Below are 21460 nucleotides of genomic sequence, written 5' to 3' on the forward strand. Positions count from 1 at the left end.
CCTATGGGGGGGTCCAGGGTGATAACTTCTTCTGTACTCCAGTGGATTGCCACCTATTTGGTAGCTAAGGGTAACCTTGTTTTCCCGAAGGGTATGACTATGCATTTTTGGCATTTAACTTTAGAAGCCATGGCTCTGGCACCAGTTATCCGTTTCTGTAGAGACCCTTCTGAAGGATATCTGTGTCAGATGTGTTTTCTACTATGGCCCAGTTTGCAGTCATCTGCAAACTTTGTCAGCCATAACCCTCCTGTGTTTGCTTGTACTTGAGGAAAAGTAGATGCCAAACAAGAGTGGACCAGGACTGAGCCCTGTGGTGCACCGCTTGTGACAGGCTTTGAGTCTGACATGGCGCCAGCAACTCTGACCCTGTGGGTTCTGTCACTCAGCCAGTTTGCAACCCATCTTGTGATGTATGGGTTAACATTTAAGCTGATGAGTTTTCAATGATACCCGAGTGGGGTATTACATCAAGGCCTTCGCCAGATCGAGGTAGGCTGTATGGACTGCCTTTCCCTCATCAATGGCTTTGGTGACTGTTTCGAAAAAGTCAACCAAGTTTAGAAGGCATATGATCTGCCTTTGACAAAGCCAAACTGGGATGGATCCAAAGTCTGCAAATTCCCTATGTCTTTATTTATGAGGTCCATTATGATCCTCTCCATGGCTTTGCGAATAAGGCTTGTCAAGCTAATGGGCGTAATTTCCAGGGTCGGTGGAGGTACCGCCTTTGTGAGAGTGGGACCACAGTTGCAGTGCGCCACTCCTGGGTACGTATCCAGAGGTAAGACTATGATTAAACAGCTGTCCTAGCTGTGGTTTTAATTCTCGTTGAGTTAGGTGGAGCACAGCCGGGGACACCATCAGGTCCATGGATGCTGTGTTTTTGCTTTGGAGAAGTAGTTCTCACTTGAAGGCGTTGGAAGATGTTTGGGGGCTGCAATCGCGGTATAGATATCTCTCCTTTGGGGGGAGGGAGAAGTTTGCACTGAACCTGTCAGCCAGTATGTTGTGCTTAATGTCTGTAGGATCAGTAATCTTCACATCATTTTGAACTAGTTCTGAGCATATCTGGGAGCTTCCTCCCAGGTTTCTAACATAATAGCTAAAGAGGCCTTATGATTGTCTTTTGAGTCTTTAGCTATTTTTCTCTCAAAATTTGCTTTGGATGATTTTATGAGGCTCTTAGTTTTTACTTATAGTGATCAAGGGTGTCTTACCTTTTAAGGATTTTTGCTCTATCTTGTAGTAGCTTCCTCCTTTTGTTGTAGAGAGTTTGTTTATGGCTGGGGTCCAGAGTGGGCGCTTGCCTTTGGTACAAAGAGTCTTTGTTTTTGCTTGGGATTGCCTTATCCATGCAGTCCTGCAGGTGCTGGTAGAAGGCATTTGTAAAGTGATTCAGCGGCTTGAGTACTGTTTTTCCGTCGGCTCGAGGGGCCTTAAAGGAGACCACACTAGTCTTTAGAAGTGTGAAGTCGGCTTCGAGAAGTTCTTTACTGTGGTCTTTTTTATTTCAAGTGGGGTTGGGATGAGGACCTCCAGCGAGATTAGTTTGTGATCTGATCTCACCAGTGAGGGGGTATACTTCCGGTGTTGAACATTGTGCTCCCATGTTCGTGATGATGAGATCAAGTATGTTTTCTCCTCTTGTGGGGATGGTGACTAGTTGTTCCATGGCATTTGAGTTTATGAATTCCAGGAACTTTTGGGCTAGAAGTGTTTGGGCTTGAGTAGTGTTCCCAGTCTATATTAGGGTAATTGAAGTCACCTAGTATGATGGTGTTTGGTGATACATCTATCCCCTCTAGTGTTTTCAGGAAGGCCATGTGAGGTTCCTGAGTTTGTGAGGGTGGCCTGTAACATGCTACAATTTGCAGAGCAGTCTTGCCTATGGTTGGAAAGTGCACCTGGATGGTCTCCGATGCATCGTGCGTTGCCACCAGTCTTGAGGTGTGGGTGTCTTTGATGAATATGGATACTGCCCCTCCTTTCTTGGTATTGTCCGGATTTTGGGGCCGGAACGCATGATAAGAGGTAAAACCTGATAGTGCTGGGGTGCTCTCAGGAGCCTTGAACCAGGTTTCTGTCACTGCACAGACATCGATGTTCTCCATACTGAGAAGGGCCTCGAGTGCGTGCATTTTGAGATTTAGACTTCTGGCATTGAGCAGCATTACCCTTAGTTTTTTTTCCTTTTTTTGTGTTCTAGGGTGGTAGGTTTAGAATTTGAGCCTTGCCTAAAAAAAACACTATGGGGGTGGCAAGAGCCTTTGCCAATATCCGGAATCCCAGGGGTGACAGGTGCAAGCCGTCCTTACTGCCCGGCTGGCGTGGCTTGGTCCAGCATGTCATCCCAGGCAGACAGACATTGGATCCCCTTTGAATGACACCAGAGTTTAAGCCAATTGTTAAAGCTGATCATCTTATCTCTGTATTGTGGCATCATTCTTGGTGAAGGTAGTATGCTGGTGAAGGTCAGGGTCATACTCTGCCTGGGCTACATAATCAGAGAGCTCCTCAATGTCTCTTTCATGTAGTCCAAGGAGAGTGCGTCTCAGGTCGTTTACACCAAGCGTGGACAATGACTGAGTCATATTTGTACCTGCTGTTGAGAGACCTGAGTGTGCTAGCGTTATGTATGGCGGATTCTAAGCATGCGCCCGACAGGCAGCTTACTGTGACCTTCTCCTTACTCAGTCTGGTGGCGGGGACGTCAGTGTGTCTGACTATGGAGTCACCAATGACTAGATGTGTCTGGCATTGTGTTTGTGTAAGGGCTGTGACTGTTTGACACTCTGACTGTGAGGTCTATGTGTTGCAGGTGTGTTGTGTTCTGAGGTGGTGGTTGTTTGGGTGTATGTGTGTATGTGTCTGCTTTGGTGGCCTCTGCTGTTTTGGTAGATTTTTGATCCAGAGCCACGCCGAGGTATGTCTATCTTGTGTGTTTATGTGTATGATTTGAGGTTGTGATGGTACTATGTGGAGACTGGGTCTATAGTGTGTGTGGTAATCCTTCTCCTCCTGACTGGTCTTGCCAGTCCTATGTTGAGAGCTCAGCCTCCAGTTTGGCCGTATAGTTGCATCTCGCATGTATTTGTGTTTTGTGGGAGGAGGAGAGGGTTGTCTGTGTACATGAGGCAATTGTAACATTGCCTCAATATTCTGGGTTCACCAGCTGAGCAGGAGAGGACACTAGCAACTGATCCCTCGACATGCTAGAAGGACTAGACAAAAACTTTAAAAGAGATTCCGGGGACGTGGTGACAGAAATGGGAGTTTGCCTTTTGGGGTGCTATCTATAAGAGTGCCGTATCAAGGTAATAAGTACTGTAGGAGCAAGTGCTAGGTTTAACAGATAGAGAAAAGTCTACTTGAGTCAAGTAGAGATGATCTTTTTAGGTATTAGAGAAAGTGCTAGTAACAGGGATGCTTAAAGGTAAGATTAGAAAAGAATGCACTCTGCAGTGTGCACTAGAAGTTAGATATGAAAGTAGGTAACTTGAGTTTTACCTGTTTAAAAAGTTAAGGTTTAGTGGAGAGTTACTATTTTTAAAACAGCAAGATGGACTGAAAGGGATGGTTACTTTGTATTTTGGTACTATGAAATACTGTAGGATGGCCAATAAATTTAAATAATTGAAGGGGTGGGATTTCAAAAGTGATGGTTTTGTGATTACTCACATAAGCCAGTGAAAGTAGAGAGAAATGAGATATATGGTCAGATTAACATAAGAGGCGGGCAACTAGAAAGACAGTGGTATTTAACAAGACAACTTAAATGGGTGGGAGGGAGGGGAAAAATTCTGCCTGACTCAGAACAGAGAGCTGTGGTCTCTTTTGAAGTTTTAATATGCTGTTAAACAGAATGCAAGCAAAACACAAGATAAAGAAAACAAACTACAGTATTCAAAATATAGAAAGGCAATGCAGAAATACAAAAAATAACAGCAAACTAACCTTTCCTTCACAGCAAAGTGTAGCAGAGTCTGGATGAGCCTTTCTGGTAAAGCCTCTATAGTCTCCATCCTAAATCCTACTCCCCCCTTACTTTGAGATGTCACCAGATTTCAGCATCATTCTTTCCACGCTGATTTTAATCTTCTGCTTGTGTCATGAGTACAAGCCTTAACTGTGTAGTTCTAAACTATTGATTCAAAATTAGCAGTCCTAAACCCTTTGTTCTAAGGGGAGAGGAAATATATCCCTCTTAACTCTTGCCCTCTTCACCTCCTAAATAAATCCCTGCAATTCTAATATGGCCCACAGTTTCTCCATTGGTTGACAAAATATGTCTGACCTATATATAATGCTAACAGGACTAGAATCATTTTCACTGCTTGTACCTTACTACCTATAGCTATAGTCAATAGCTTCCAACTTCTCAGTATTTTTATTTTTTGTGGAAGTATCTTCTCACATGACCTTAGATACCATAATAAAATAATTTTAAATCCAAACACATGAATACTTATTATATCCCCATAGATATTGGTATTGCTGAACCAATTCATGTATGGGAACACACTTTACTGCTGTAACATTTATTTTATCTTCATTTATTTTATGGCTTGAAGAAAACATGAAACTGTCTAAAAATTTTCCACCCCACTGAATTATCCTTTTTGAGATTTATCAAATTTAAAATGACATAATCTGCAAATAAGGCTATTTTTTATTCAGCACCATACCAGTTATACCTTTGAAATTGTGAGTCCATTATGTATGTATGTATGTATGTATGTATGTATGTATGTACTTATTTATTTATTTATTTATATTTGACAATGGCTTTAAATATAATGTTAACAAAAAAATGAGGGAAATCATACTTTGGTTTTCTGTTCAAACACAGCTTTTTAAAGAGGAGCCCTCCCACCGTGATTCTTTCCTACGACCCTTCATATATCTTCCTAATTAACTCCAATATTTTTATCACGAAATGTAAATACTGACATTGCCCTACTTTATTTTATTTATTTCCAGTTTGATTACTGGGGAAGTCCAACTGGGTCCAGAAGACCCGTTTTCAGTGGAGGCCCACGGAGAAAAGCTCCAGGATAAAGAAATGCAAAAAAGAAAGAATATACAAAAACAAGCAAATACAAATAAAGTAGTAATATATAAGAAACATTGTATAGTAATAGGTTACAATTATGTACATTCAGTGTCATGCATATTCAGCAGGAATCAATGTGAATTGTTATTAATGAATTTTACAATAAGTTTTCATTTGAGCAAGCCACTTGTGGTTGGGGAAACACCTTAACATACATGCATATTAGTAATAGTGATAACACTTTACTTGTGTTGTAGTTAGGGAAACACCTTAACATACATGCATATTAGTAATAGTGATAACACTTTACTTGTGTTGTGATTGGGGAAACACCTTAACATACATGCATATTAGTAATAGTGATAACACTTTACTTGTGTTGTGGTTGGGGAAACACCTTAACATACATGCATATTAGTAATAGTGATAACACGTTACTTGTGTTGTAGTTAGGGAAACACCTTAACATACATGCATATTAGTAATAGTGATAACACTTTACTTGTGTTGTGATTGGGGAAACAGCTTAACATGCATGCATATTAGTAATAGTGATAACACGTTACTTGTGTTGTGATTGGGGAAACCTTAACATGCATGCATATTAGTAATATTGATAACACTTTACTTGTGTTGTGATTGGGGAAACACCTTAACATGCATGCATATTAGTAATAGTGATAACACTTTACTTGTGTTGTGGTCGGGGAAACACCTTAACATACATGCATATTAGTAATAGTGATAACACTTTACTTGTGTTGTGATTGGGGAACACCTTAACATGCATGCATATTAGTAATAGTGATAACACGTTACTTGTGTTGTAGTTAGGGAAACACCTTAACATAAATGCATATTAGTAATAGTGATAACAATTTACTTGTGTTGTGATTGGGGAAACACCTTAACATGCATGCATATTAGTAATAGTGATAACATGTTACTTGTGTTGTGATTGGGGAAACACCTTAACATACATGCATATTAGTAATAGTGATAACACGTTACTTGTGTTGTAGTTAGGGAAACACCTTAACATACATGCATATTAGTAATAGTGATAACACTTTACTTGTGTTGTGATTGGGGAAACACCTTAACATGCATGCATATTAGTAATAGTGATAACATGTTACTTGTGTTGTGATTGGGGAAACACCTTAACATACATGCATATTAGTAATAGTGATAACACGTTACTTGTGTTGTAGTTAGGGAAACACCTTAACATACATGCATATTAGTAATAGTGATAACACTTTACTTGTGTTGTGATTGGGGAAACACCTTAACATGCATGCATATTAGTAATAGTGATAACATGTTACTTGTGTTGTGATTGGGGAAACACCTTAACATACATGCATATTAGTAATAGTGATAACACGTTACTTGTGTTGTAGTTAGGGAAACACCTTAACATGCATGCATATTAGTAATAGTGATAACACTTTACTTGTGTTGTGATTGGGGAAACACCTTAACATGCATGCATATTAGTAATAGTGATAACACTTGACTTGTGTTGTGATTGGGGAAACACCTTAACATACATGCATATTAGTAATACTGATAACACTTTACTTGTGCTCATGTAAAATACTCATAAAATCCAAGCTAAATCTATTGAATATTTTTTGTGCAAGACCCACCCAAAATAATGTGACCTTCTTACATTCTACTTCCATTTGAATCATCATTCTTCTGTTAATGTTGCCAAATGCTTGCCGCCCCTCCTCAAAACCACATTAATTCATTTCTATCAGTTATGGAAACACCTTTGCTATTCTCTCAGCTAGTATAGACAAACTACTTTATAATCATATTTCAAAATTGAAACTGGTCTACATCAAGTTGTATTCAAGAGGTCTTTACCTTCTTTGAGTATTACAGTCACCACAGCTTTCTTTCAACATACTGACAGTGTTCTCCTTTTTAAAATATTGTTAAACAAAACCTTCCAGGTCTTTATCATTTTTTACCTCCTAACTTCCAATCTTCCACAGGAATATTACTTGTTCGTGGAGACTTCTCTGTTGCTTCATTATACATCATAATTTTTATCTAATCCTCTCCAGTCTTAGCTATCAATTCCTGAGTTGCATCTTCCTCTAACCATGAGATGTTTAGATCTCTCATAAATATTCCCATGTGACCCTTTTCTTGGTTACCCCTGTTCTTCTGCTCTATTCAGATTTTTATAGAATTTCTGGAATATCTGTAACACATCTATAGGTTCTGTGGTTATTTTCTAGTCATAGGCTCCCTAAATTTAGCAACACCTCTTTCTATTTTCCTGTTGCCTAAGTTGCTATGCTAATTCTGTTTGCGCTTTGTGTTATCAAAACATATTTGCTTAATAACACCATTCTAAACTCCTGCATATTATCCAAATACTCCTTCATTTTCCCATTAGAATTCAACAATTACTCACATCTTTCTGTTATGATTCCACTTTATCTACAGTATTTTATCCTTTGATGATTCTACTAAATAATTCCTATTACTTCTTTTCTTTATCTCTTTTTTCTCATTTCTGTAATATTTTAAATTCCATTTTCATTTTATCTCACTTCTCAGGGATCCCTTCTGATGAAATTTGTAGATTCCCTAATAACTGTTGAATTATTTTCTCTACACATTCCTTAAAATGTTTTCTTTTTGACAGGCAAGAAGGAAAGCAACATCTTATATTTACTTGATTACCTTGTAAGACGCTGTCTGGTTCGATTCTCAGCTACAGCGTCTTCTGCGTGGAGACATGCATGAATGGGCGTATCTTCATTGAAGGTTGTGCGTCAGGGCTGGTAACTTGGCACGTAAAAATCAACTACCAATCATTAGCGGACCAGAGTTCCGCTGTGGCAGCCCCTAACCGGGAAAAGCGGAAAGACACAAACAAACCTTGCATCATTATCCTATTCGTTATTGGTATATTGTCTAAAATAGTTATTATTCTAGTCCAGTTATTGTACCTTGGAGAGTAAAATACAAATTCTGCCTGGTTCATGCTAGTAATTTCCAGTATTCCACTACAAATATTATCATGTATTTCATCAGAAATATGCCCTCTTTTGTTACATGTACCCTTCTAAGTCCCTTGATGCATCTTCACTATTGCATATCAGGTCCCATTTCCCACCCACGCATAACAATCCTTGATGAAAGCTGATTAACTCTCCTGTAATCATTTTCTTAAGCTCTCTAATAGTACTTGTAGGTGAAATAGTAATTATTTTCAATGTAATCCTCTTTCCCTGCAATTAACCTTTTATCACTACAAGATAACCATTGTTGTCTTTTTTTCTTCTGGACTGCTGTGGCATGCCAGTAGTCCAATTTATTTTCTCAGTGACAACTGCCATGTTATTTCTACGTTCCACTTTTTATTTAAAAAAGCAGTCTCTTTTCAACATCAACCCTTCTTTTTACTCCAAACAGTTTTACTATTGCAAACTGAGTTTGCCAAACTTCTGCATGGCACAGTATCAATTGACATTGCTAAGTCTAAGTTTATTACATTCTCGGTGCTCATTGTCTATATTTGTAAGCACCAGTCAAGGAATTCAATCAGTTTAGATTGATATGCCATCTTGTAAATGAAACAATGCAGACAGTCACCTAAAAGCCTGTTGTGGCTCAAGACATCGGCAACTATCCTTCTGGAGTTCTTTCTATGACCTTTATGAAAACAAGTCAGATTAACTGGCCTGTAAATTAAGAAATATTTTCTGGTCATTTGGCTAGGATGATCACTTGTAGGAATCAGTCCCTCCATCCACCCCACCTCCTTAACTATCCGCCTTGTTCCCTGTATCACAGCTCACAAACCAGCCATGAAATGGCAAAGTGCATTCAAACCATCATTGGTGTTGGGGGAATCAAGATTGCCTCACCCTACATAATCTGTTCCTGAATGTGGGGATTTTCTTGTATGTCCTAAACTTCCCTGAGGGGTAAAATATGATGTGATGTGTACACACACATCCATATATGCACTGCCCATGATGCTTTGATGCCCACCCTCCTCTCCGTGTACACATGCACACTGCAAGACACTAATGCTGCTCCCCATCCTACATTAGAGAATAGCATTGAGCCACACAGAATAAACTCACAAGAGACAAAATTATGTCTCAACTAAGCTTTACGGTACAAGTGAAACTCGACTCGAACAAGAAAGGAATATATATATTTAATCACACTCCAAGCATATAAAAACAGTTAAGCGCTTTCATCTGTATACTACAGACTTCTTCAGAACCATAATACTAACAGCTGATGACATATTTAAAAACTTTTTGGCGCCATTTTATTCAAGCACTATACTTCTTAACAATATTTAAAGTGCTACTACAATTATTATCAAAAAACATCTATTTTTCTAACACACATATATGTATATCCGCTATAAATACTTTAAAATCAATTTATACTTTCAGTGCATACACTATATTAAAATGTTAAAATTAAGGCAATTGTTGCAATTAAAATAACAATTCAAATAACAATGTAATTATGCTATAATAACTGTAAAAAAGGTTTTATGGAAATAAAATCATTTATGCCAGAAAATTTTGTGGCATTTGTCAGCATTTGCCACTGACTTTCTTTTCTACCCAGGTAGGCTTTATAATTCCCACCACACGGTGATATATTTACATAATCAATGATGCCAAATATAAAATTATGTGTATCACCTTTCTCTTTAATATGTCTGAACAATGCATTTTTGGTATCTTTAACCTTAATCTTATACCTATGTTCATATATACGCTTTCTAAACTGTCTTTCTGTTTTCCCTATGTAGAAAGCAGTACATACTGTACATTTAGTGAGATAGACTATGTTCCTACTATTACAGTTTCCCTTTTTAAACTTTATATAAGTACTATTTACATCATTTAATCTACATCCAATTGCTTAATTTATTACACAACACTGTTTACAAGACCCACATTTCATAGTGTGGGTATTTGTGGACATTTTCTGAGAATTCAAGCCATTCAGTACATTTTTTATATTTCTAACCATTTTATATACAATACAAGGTTTTATTCCTACTACACCTTTGGCTTCTTCATCTCCTACTAATTTATTCCAATATTTTTCCAGAATTTCTCTAACATAATTAACATGAGGTGTATAAGTCAATACACATACTCTATTAAATTCATCACTCACTTTATTCTTCCTAATAATTTTTTCTGTACCAATACCTAGAATAGGGGTATATTTATTGCCCCATTCAGTAATAATATATGTCGATACGTCATCTAATAATGTTAAGGGGTAACCCCTATTAACAAACATATTTCTTATATTATTGATTTCTCTGACCATTGTGTCATAATCTGACATCATCCTTGCTACCCTTATACATTGTCCCTTAATGATGTTTCTTAAAATGTGTTTAGGATGATTACTTGTATAATCTAGATAGCCATTAGAGAACGTTTCCTTTCTAAATAGTTCAGATTGAAAACCTGTATCCATATGTCTAATATATGTATCCAGATATGCAATACCTTCTGTATTAATATTATATGTAAATTTCAAAAAGGTACTTGTCGTATTGAGATAATCTACAAACTCATCAATAAGTTCTATGGGTCCATCCCACAGCAAAAACATATCATCCAGAAATCTTGTGTAGTATACCACATATTGGTAATACATACTGGTGAAAAGGTACTTATTTTCCCATTGAAGTACAACTAAATTGGCGAAAATAGGTGCACAGGAGGTGCCCAGGGCTACCCCCCGTGTCTGTTTGTAAAACTCGCCCTCAAAATATATATAGTTATGCTCAAGTACTAAGCACATCATATCAGTGATTAAATTGATACGCTCCCAACTTAAATTTGAATATCTTCTTAGACTATCACAAAAATAATCCAATCCTTCATGTCTTGGTATACATGAAAAGAGGTCTATAACATCAATGGTTATAAATATCAAACTCCTTTTCCATCTACTAGGAGTTAATTGAGATAGAAACATCCAAGAATCTTTAACTAAGTGTGACGTATTCTCATATATGTGCTTAACCCACCTGTCAATAACTACCCCTATGTTAAATGTCTTTGATCTACTCCCAGAGATAATTGGTCTAAATGGAGGATTAGCAATATCCTTATGTATTTTCGGGATACCCACTATTGTAGCTAATGATGGGAACTCAACCTTTAAAAAATTGTGGGTATCCTGAGTAATCCTATTGTCCATTAAATACTCATCCAGAGGTAAATCTATTTTACGATGTCCTATATTAATTTCATTTTGCGATATAATATCATAATTGCCTGTATCAATTAATATACTTTGTACTTTGTTAATATAATCTATTTTATTATAAAGAACTATACCCGCCCCTTTGTCTGGCTTCAGAACTCTTATTTCATTATTATTTATTAAATCAACCAGACATTTCCTTTCATTTACATTTAAATTATCTATAAATTCATTCTTTTTAATCAATTTATTATATTCATAAATATCTTGACATACACATTCCTCATAATTTACTACATTCTTATGTGGGGCAGGAATAAAAGTACTTTTTTTCCTTAACTGATTTGGTAACATAATTTTCTTTTCTTTTTGAAACATAAATGCTAAATTTAATCTACGGCAATATAATTTAATATCTGTTAAAGCATCCACTAAATGAAATTTTACTGTAGGTATATATTTCATACCTTTTTCAAACAGTGAAAAATACTCTTCCTTGATGTTCAAAGTAGTGTAATTAAATATCTTTATGTCATTGTGTACCAATACTATATGTTCCACATCTCTAATAATGGACGTATTAATATTCTTATTATTACTAGTAACATCCAGTACTTCATCCTTTGAATATGTTAGATTATAATCATTAGAGTTACTGTCTATCTTTTGTTGTCCCTTTGATAGTAATTCTCTTTCCTTGCTGATGTGTAATATCGCCCCCCCTGAAAATTCATTCCTGTATCCTTATAACCATTCCTGTTTTCACTCATATTCGTTCTATATGTATATCCACGTTCCTGCTTCCTTTTTATTCCTGCCCCACATAATGTAGTAAATTATTAGGAATGTGTATGTCAAGATATTTATGAATATAATAAATTGATTAAAAAGAATGAATTTATAGATAATTTAAATGTAAATGGAAGGAAATGTCTGGTTGATTTAATAAATAATAATGAAATAAGAGTTATGAAGCCAGACAAAGGGGCGGGTATAGTTCTTTATAATAAAATAGATATTAATTAATACAGGCAATTATGATATTATATCGCAAATTGAAATTAATATAGGACATCCTAAAATAGATTTAGCTCTGGATGAGTATTTAATGGACAATAGGATTACTCAGGATACCCACAATTTTTTAAAGGTTGAGTTCCCATCATTAGCTACAATAGTGGGTATCCCAAAAATACATAAGGACATTGCTTATCCCCCATTCAGACCAATTATCTCTGGGAGTAGATCAAAGACATTTAACATAGGGGTAGTTATTGACAGGTGGGTTAAGCACATATATGAGAATATGTCACACTTAGTTAAAGATTCTTGGATGTTTCTATCTCAATTAACTCTTAGTAGATGGAAAAATAGTTTGATATTTATAACCATTGATGTTATAGACCTCTTTTCATGTATACCAAGACATGAAGGATTGGATTATTTTTGTGATAGTCTAAGAAGATATTCAAATTTAAGTTGGGAGCGTATCAATTTAATCACTGATATGATGGGCTTAGTACTTGAGCATAACTATATATATTTTGAGGGCGAGTTTTACAAACAGACACGGGGGGTAGCCATGGGCGCCTCCTGTGCATCTATTTTCGCCAATTTAGTTATGCTTCAATGGGAAAATAAGTACCTTTTCACCAGTATGTATTACCAATATGTGGTATACTACACAAGATTTCAGGATGATATGTTTTTGCTGTGAGATGGACTCATAGAACTTATTGATGAGTTTGTAGATTATCTCAATACGACAAGTACCTTTTTGAAATTTACATTTAATATTAATACAGAAGGTATTGCATATCTGGATACATATATTAGACATATGGATACAGGCTTTCAATCTGAACTATTTAGAAAGGAAACGTTCTCTAATGGCTATCTAGATTATACAAGTAATCATCCTAAACACATTTTAAGAAACATCTTTAAAGGACAATGTATAAGGGTAGCAAGGATGACATCATATTATGACACAATGGTCAGAGAAATCAATAATATAAGAAATATGTTTGTTAATAGGGGTTACCCCTTAACATTATTAGATGACGTATCGACATATATTATTACTGAATGGGGCAATAAATATACCCATATTCTAGGTATTGGTACAGAAAAAAATTATTAGGAAGAATAAAGTGAGTGATGAATTTAATAGAGTATGTGTATTGACTTATACACCTCATGTTAATTATGTTAGAGAAATTCTGGAAAAATATTGGAATAAATTAGTAGGAGATGAAGAAGCCAAAGTTGTAGTAGGAATAAAACCTTGTATTGTATATAAAATGGGTAGAAATATAAAAAATTTACTGAATGGCTTGAATTCTCAGAAAATGTCCACAAATACCCACACTAAGAAATGTGGGTCTTGTAAACAGTGTTGTGTAATAAATGAAGCAATTGGATATAGATTAAATGATGTCAATAGTACTTATATAAAGTTTAAAAAGGGAAACTGTAATAGTAGGAACATAGTCTATCTCACTAAATGTACAGTATGTACTGCTTTCTACATAGGGAAAACAGAAAGACAGTTTAGAAAGCGTATATATGAACATAGATATAAGATTAAGGTTAAAGATACCAAAAATGCATTGTTCAGACATATTAAAGAGAAAGGTGAAACACATAATTTTATATTTGGCATCATTGATTATGTAAATATATCACTGTGTGGTGGTAATTATAAAGCCTACCTGGGTAGAAAAGAAAGTCAGTGGCAAATGTTGACAAATGCCACAAAATTTCCTGGCATAAATGATTTTATTTCCATAAAACCTTTTTTACAGTTATTATAGCATAATTACATTGTTATTTGAATTATTTTAATTGCACAATTGCCTTCATTTTAACATTTTAATATAGTGTATGCACTGAAAGTTTAAATTGATTTTAAAGTATTTATAGCCAATATACATATATGTGTGTTAGAAAAATAGATGTTTTTTGATAGTAATTGTAATAGCACTTTAAATATTGTTAAAAAGTATAGCGCCTTGAATAAAATGGCGCCAAAAAGTTTTTAAATATGTCATCAGCTGTTAGTATTATGGTTCTGAAGAAGTCTGTAGTACACAGATGAAAGCGCTTAACCGTTTTTATATGCTTGGAGTGTGATTAAATATATATATTCCTTTTCCTGTTCGAATCGAGTTTCACTTGTACCGTAAAGCTTAGTTGAGACATAATTTTGTCTCTTGTGAGTTTATTCTGTTGTTGGTTCGTGCGTTTTGATATTAATTGAGCCGCACATCCCAACATCTCCCCATAAATAGGAAAGGTGTGCATTAGTCACTCAAGCCTACGACCCTGACCAGACATCCAGCTTCTCAAGGAGCTAGTTGATCCTCATTCACCACCATCGGGAGTGAACACCCTGGTTATTTGGTAATAGGGAAGCATGCTAAGTAAATTAATATTTTACACATTTTTTTCTCTCAAGGTCAAATCTTTATAATTTCTGAGTGTCATGGAAATATTTGTGTTTTGACAATGAATTGATTTAATGCGAAGCTCCACAGAATGCAGGTACAACTCCACAAAAGACAGGTTAAGCGCTTTCATCTGACACGCAGACTTCATCAGAACAAAGATACACAGTACTACATACTATATATACAAAAATTGGTGCCAAAAAGCCATAACAAATAGCGCTCTTAAAGAAACACACTTATATCTTACATACATCATATACATTCTAATATAGTTAAATAAAAACATCTGTATTGCACTAACTAATCTCATCTATTAAAATTTATACTGAATAAATAATTAATTAATTAAATACTATAAATAAAATCTTATGTATTACTTATCTATAAAACTATTGAGTAATAATTAAATATGGTTTTATACTTATTGAATCATTGATACCTGGATATCTAGTGGCATCAGAATAAATCTGCCACCTACTTTCCTTCATGCCCAACAAAGCTTTAAAATTTCCACCATATGGTGAAATCCCCACTTTGTCAATGATTACAAATTTGAAATGATGTGTGTCTCCTCTATGCAGTATGTGGAGCTTCGCATTAAATCAATGCTGTTCATTGTCCAAGCCGAGGTGTCAGTTGTTCTTCCTGTACCAGACTGCTTTTTGGTTATTACGTTGTTGCCTTTATTGTGAAATATTTGTGTTTTGAAGGAAAAGCTATACACTCTGACTTGTCAGCTTCTTTTTCTTTCTTTAAACAGGAAATCCTAAATAAAGATTATACAACAATACACTTATTAAAGTTAACAATTGGAACAGCATCTTATCAATTCATCTAGTTGCAGATATTAGTCAGTTATCCCTGCCCTAGTTTAACAAAAAAAAACAAATCAGTGTCACTTGTGTTGCTATAAAAAATAAGTCCCTGAACAATGTACTTATTTTTTGTTGAGTGGGTTAGCCCCACTAGAGGCGTGGTCTTTTTTCAGGTGAGATCCAGTATGGCATTTATACTACTGAGGTGAAATTTGGCCATGGCATCACGGAATCTCCCCTACTCATTATTGCTATGAGTGGGACCCATTTTGCAGGAGCATAGAAGAGGCCTGGAGAAACAGAAAGGCAAATGGAAAGAGAAGGAGATAGATGACAGATAATGGAGAGTTGAGAAAAATGGAAGAGAAAGCAAATATCAAGACCAAAGAATGTGTGCATGATTCTGAGGAGCTGATTCAAAGAAATGTGATGGAGATGAGGCAGGAAAAGATAGATGTATAATTAGAACCTTCAAGTTGGGAGGGTTGCAGGATGATTTACTTAAAGAAATGGTGATGCAAAGTGAGAGATAAAATGAAGGAGATGTTTCCTGGGGGACATTAAGGGGAAAATATAAAAAGATGATACAGAGTAATTCCTGAAGAACAGTGGTGAGATGGAAAAGAAAACATATGCAGAAAAGGTAAAAGAAGGCAGAAGGGAAGTAGCAGAAAAGAAAGAAAAAAATGAAAAACAGAATTATGTGGGACAAAGAAATGGACAGGTATAAAGTGTGGGACAATTTAATAGCTCCTTTTTGTGTAAAAGCACGAGGTAAGTGCATTCATTCTTATTAACAAAGAAACATTTTGTGACATTATATTTACATTATATTTGAGACTGTTTTTTCAATGGAAAATTTTCTTGGAGAATATGAAAAAAGAAAGACTGTAACCCATAGAATCTGTATGTGATAAAAGAATTAACAGGGAAACAAAAAAGAAGATTTGTGTGCAATTTTGAAAAGAGGTAGAAAAAGAGACTTTGAAAGGATGTTTGAAAATTTTATGTAAAAAAAGTGCTGGACATTGCAAAAGTTTATGACAAAAGGGGCTTATAGACTAGTAGTTAGGACAGTACTAGTGTGTTAAAACTAGAAAGAAAAAACAGAAATACTGTGGATAACCCAAAAACATTTTTTTTTGTGGAAAAGAAAGACATTTTTTAAGTAACTGTGACAAAAGAAAATGTTATATGTGTGGGGAAATGGGACATAATGCAAAAGTGTGAATTGAAATGATATAAATGTAATAAAATTGGACATTTATGGATTGATTGCAAAAATGAAAATAACAGTAAGGAAAAGGTAAAAGAAAGAATAAAATGAACAAAAAGAAGAACCTTTAGAAGTAGTAGAACGAGAACAAAAATGAGTTGAGAAAAAGAATAATAAAGAGGACAGAGAAGAATGTTCTGAAATAAAAGATGACAAAGACATAAATTGGGAGAAAATAAAAAAAAAACAAAACAAAGATTTCTATTAGTGAAAGGGTAAAAGAAAAAAACAAACAAAGGAATGAGTACCAAAGGAAAAAAGAAAAGAAATAAATGAAAAGGAACGTATATAGATAATAATCGGGGCTAGGTATAATGCTTAAGATGTTGAACTCACAGACCAAAGGTACAGTGTTTGATTCTCACCTTTGTGACTAGACTTAGAATGGACTATTAACAAAGCTAGTCTAGTAATTCGCCAAGAACTTATGAAACTGTGAGTCTAAGGTAAAGGAGGAATGAAAAGTTTGGAGTGCTTTCTGTAAATGTGAATCATATTAAGAATATAGCAGTATACACTGCTATATATGTAAGTCATTATGTGTTTGTTTTATTTTACTCTGATTTTTCTTTTTTATTCAAATAATATAAAAATTAAAAAAAATATATAGTAAGGAGAATAAGGATTTTGGAGTGCTGTAATACATGTGCTATAGATGTAATTATATTAGAACACATAAGATTTCCAACAAATGAAGAAAGATTACAAACAGAGAAACTATAGGAAGGAAAGATAATCTTGAAATTGAGAAATGAGAAATGTTCTAGAATCACTGTATTCTGAACAAAGCTGGTAAAGATATCACATGTAACTTCAATAACAATGGCAAGATTAACCATTGTAGATTTAAAATGGAAAGAACAAGTATGTGGAATTATATCATTGTATGCTTATACTAATTTTAAAGAAAGGGAAAGCTTACTTCATCATATTTTAGACTATGTAGTGATAAATAATAAAAGGAGACTTTAACTGTGATTTATTTATTTATTTATTGGCATTTGATTACCAAGAAAGTCCGAATGGGTAGAAGCCCATTTTCAGCTGAGACCTGGGGAGAAAAGCTTTAAATTATTACAAAATATTTTAAGAATAATAATTTTACAATCTTCAAAAATAAAACAAAAATGTCTGCAGTTTAAATAATTATAACAAATTAGACATGATATAAAAACACTGGTTAAGAACTGATACAAGGTATATGACAATCATGTAATATTTAGAGAAATTTCTGACAGATTGTAAAGAAATTAAAGGTAAGTTAGTTTAATACAAATAGGAAGTCAGTATGAAGTGAGGGAAAACAGGCTTATAGTATAATTAGAGAGAAAGTAAATGATATATTTAAGAGGAAAGCATAAAAAGAAAGGAAATGATATAAAAAAAATTATACAATGTGGTAAGTTAAAACTTTGGGACAAAAATAAATGGACTTACAAAAGGGGTATTTATAGAACTGAAATAGACTATTTTATAGTATTAGAAGGTTTAATTAAAGGAAAAGGGGTGGGAGGTGGAGCAGAATTTTCTGATCATCTTGCAATATGGCTAGAGATAAAGGAAAACAAGGAATATTTAACACTAGGCAAAGAAATAAAAATGATAAATGAGAAATCATGGAATGAAGAAGGAAAGACATTAATAATAGAGTCATGGAAAGATCATATTATTATATGAAAAATTTATAAAATTGGTCTGAATGGTGAATGATATTTAAGGAAAAATGCAAAAACTGTTTTTAGTGAGAAGACTAAAGAAAGAAAAATATAAAAGAACATATAACAATGCACTAGAAATTTAAAACATGATGACAGAACGTAAAAAAGAAATCAAGAGAAAATGCAAGAATTGTTATATACACAAACCCCAAGATTTAATAAACTCCATGTAGGCACCACATAGGCCCTACATCCATGTACACAGCCATGGTCCCCCCTCAGCAGCATGCCATGCATAGTAATGATGGTGCACTGCTCAGGGAGAGCCAAGGAACATGGATATTGAATCAGTGTTGTCTGTTTTTTTTTTTAAATGCATGTTTGAGCAGCATTGGAATTAGAGCTGTAGTGCATTAAATGAAAACAAGAAACAACACCAATAACAGTGAGGAAAATGATAAACAACAGAAATGTCTTGTCATAACCATTGCAGTAGAACTCTATGCATTGAGTCTGTAAGATAAGGTTGCTGCAGTATAACGCTGTAATAGCTGTAGAATGCAAATCTAATGGCTGCAAACTATATTGCTTAGCTTATAGTACTGTCCAAGGCTTTTTATAGTCAGTCAGTCACACGATGCTCTCTCTTCCACAGATGTTAGGTAATAAACGTATATGGGTGAGGTAGCCCACTCCACATATTGTGTGTGTGGACTTCACAGATATTGCAAACTAATAACAATACTATGTGTTCACCTGTATTGTTGAAAGTGAAATAAAGCTGTAGTAATATATGCAGTATGGTTGTATACCACGCATGTGTGTTCTATTGGCACTGCAGTCTAGTATAACACTGTAACAGTATAACAATGCTAGAGGAAAGTACTGTAACTTGTATTGCAAAATTCATAGTATGTCTCCAGGTGGTCTCCAGGAAAGTATCAGTCACCCTGTAGTCAGCAGTGCCTCAGTAGCTCAATCTGTTAAACTTCTTGTAGACGTACATTTTGCCACACATAGTCCTGGGTTGAAATCCAGTGCCATGTAGAACTACATTTTCAGTATCAACCATGTAATGCTCACAATTTCTCTCTCCCCAAGAACACAAACATGTGATGGGTGAGTTAGGCCATATTATGTGTAGATATTATGTTTAGATAACACAGAATGTTACACTCAATAGCAAGAATGTGTGCATCAGCACTGTTGATTCAGAAATAAAACTGTGTAATCCATGTATGGCTGTATCTCTTGCTTGTCCATACTATGCTGCTACAGTCAATTATTAAAGTACCTGGATTAAATGACTTTATTTCCATTACCCTAATTTTAAAGCAAAGGGCTATGGGGGCTTGAGCTGCTGCTACATTTATACTGAATTCAATTTTTTAAAGTTATTATTAGCAGTTTTCATTATTTTTATTTTTTTGTTAAATATTTAGTAACAATATGAGTTCACAGTTCCCTTGTTGATTTATATATTATAGTTTTTATTATTTATGGTTTTAACTTTAAATGAAGGTTTGGTTAAGTCAGGGTTAAACTACTTTGAGTGTAGGGTCAAGTGAATTATTGAAGTGTTAGTTAGACTATATAGTACCAACTGTGTTTGTCTGCATTGACTCTGAGAAAGCCATTTGAATTTTATGGCGAAAGTGCTTAGTCTGGCTGGTGCTTGAACTGTTTGGTGACGTTCGACTGCCTTGGTGGCTGTTTTTTTTTTTTTCTAAGTTTATTAGCCTTTTAGGCTGCTTTGTGGTTTTGATTCCAATTATTAAAGTATTTACAGATGTCCCCATGAAGTCACAGCTAGTGGGGTCTATTCCCATCCTTGCCAACTAAGCCATGACGTCTGTTTAGTTTAATTACTGTACACAAACATGCCTCTCAAGTGTCATGATTTCTTGCAATGTAATTAGAACTTACTAATCCATCTGTCATGTTTACCAGATAAATTATTATCTGGAATACAATGTATTACCAAATCCATTTACAGAACACCTTGGTAGTTATATAAGTCCACATTATGTGAAATCGCTCTGAGTATTCTGTACCTGTATTTGTTAGTGCTTGCCCCTTATTGTCTCATGCTATCAGCTTGAGATGTATGTACATGCTACAACAGCTATAAGAGAAATGTAGTCACTGTAATCACGACTGTCAGTACACACCTGTAGAAGTTTGTATGACCAGTGTTGTCAGGGATATCATCCGCAATGTCACTAATGGAACTTTTTTCTCTCTCTCCCCATTCCTCTTAATTTATTCATTATTGTAATGTATTATTATGATTTACTATTAAAATATTCTGTTAAACTAACTATATTTTGGAAAATGTGGTTGATTATTATGTTTTTATTATGATTTAATAATAACATATTTTTTTAAGCTAACTATATTTTGGAAAATGTGCTTGATTATTGTTGTTTTATTATGATGTTTTATTATGATTCAATATTAACATATTTTGTTAAACTAACTTTTTTATTGGCCTTATGGTTTACTTCACACTGGCATGCTGTTACCATGTTGACTGTTATGTTACATAATGTTTTTTTGCACATAATATACATTAATATGTATTTGGATTAATAAATATGATGTTCCATTCTGTTAATACTCACAATGGTTTGGTTGTTACTAACAGTACCATTCAAAACAAACTGGTAACAACTTGTAGAGAACAAATGACAACCCAAAGCAGCACTTGAACTCTGTTTATTATCTAGTGACAAATCAGTAAAATCCATAAAACCAGTTAAGAAAAGAAAAGAACAGAAAAGGTCTGTGAATTAGATTTTAGGGATGTTTTGAGAAAAAATATCCACATTAATGACAATTTAACTGTATACAGAAGAAAACTGTTATTTGACATCTCCTCCGATAAGACAATTCGGGTAATGAAACCCGATAAAGGTAATGGGGTAGTCATAATGGACAGAAGTGATTATTCTAACAATATATCC

This window comes from Protopterus annectens, chromosome 9.part0, assembly GCF_019279795.1.
Source record: "Protopterus annectens isolate FY-2018-M chromosome 9.part0, PAN1.0, whole genome shotgun sequence".
Lineage (NCBI taxonomy): Eukaryota > Metazoa > Chordata > Ceratodontiformes > Protopteridae > Protopterus > Protopterus annectens.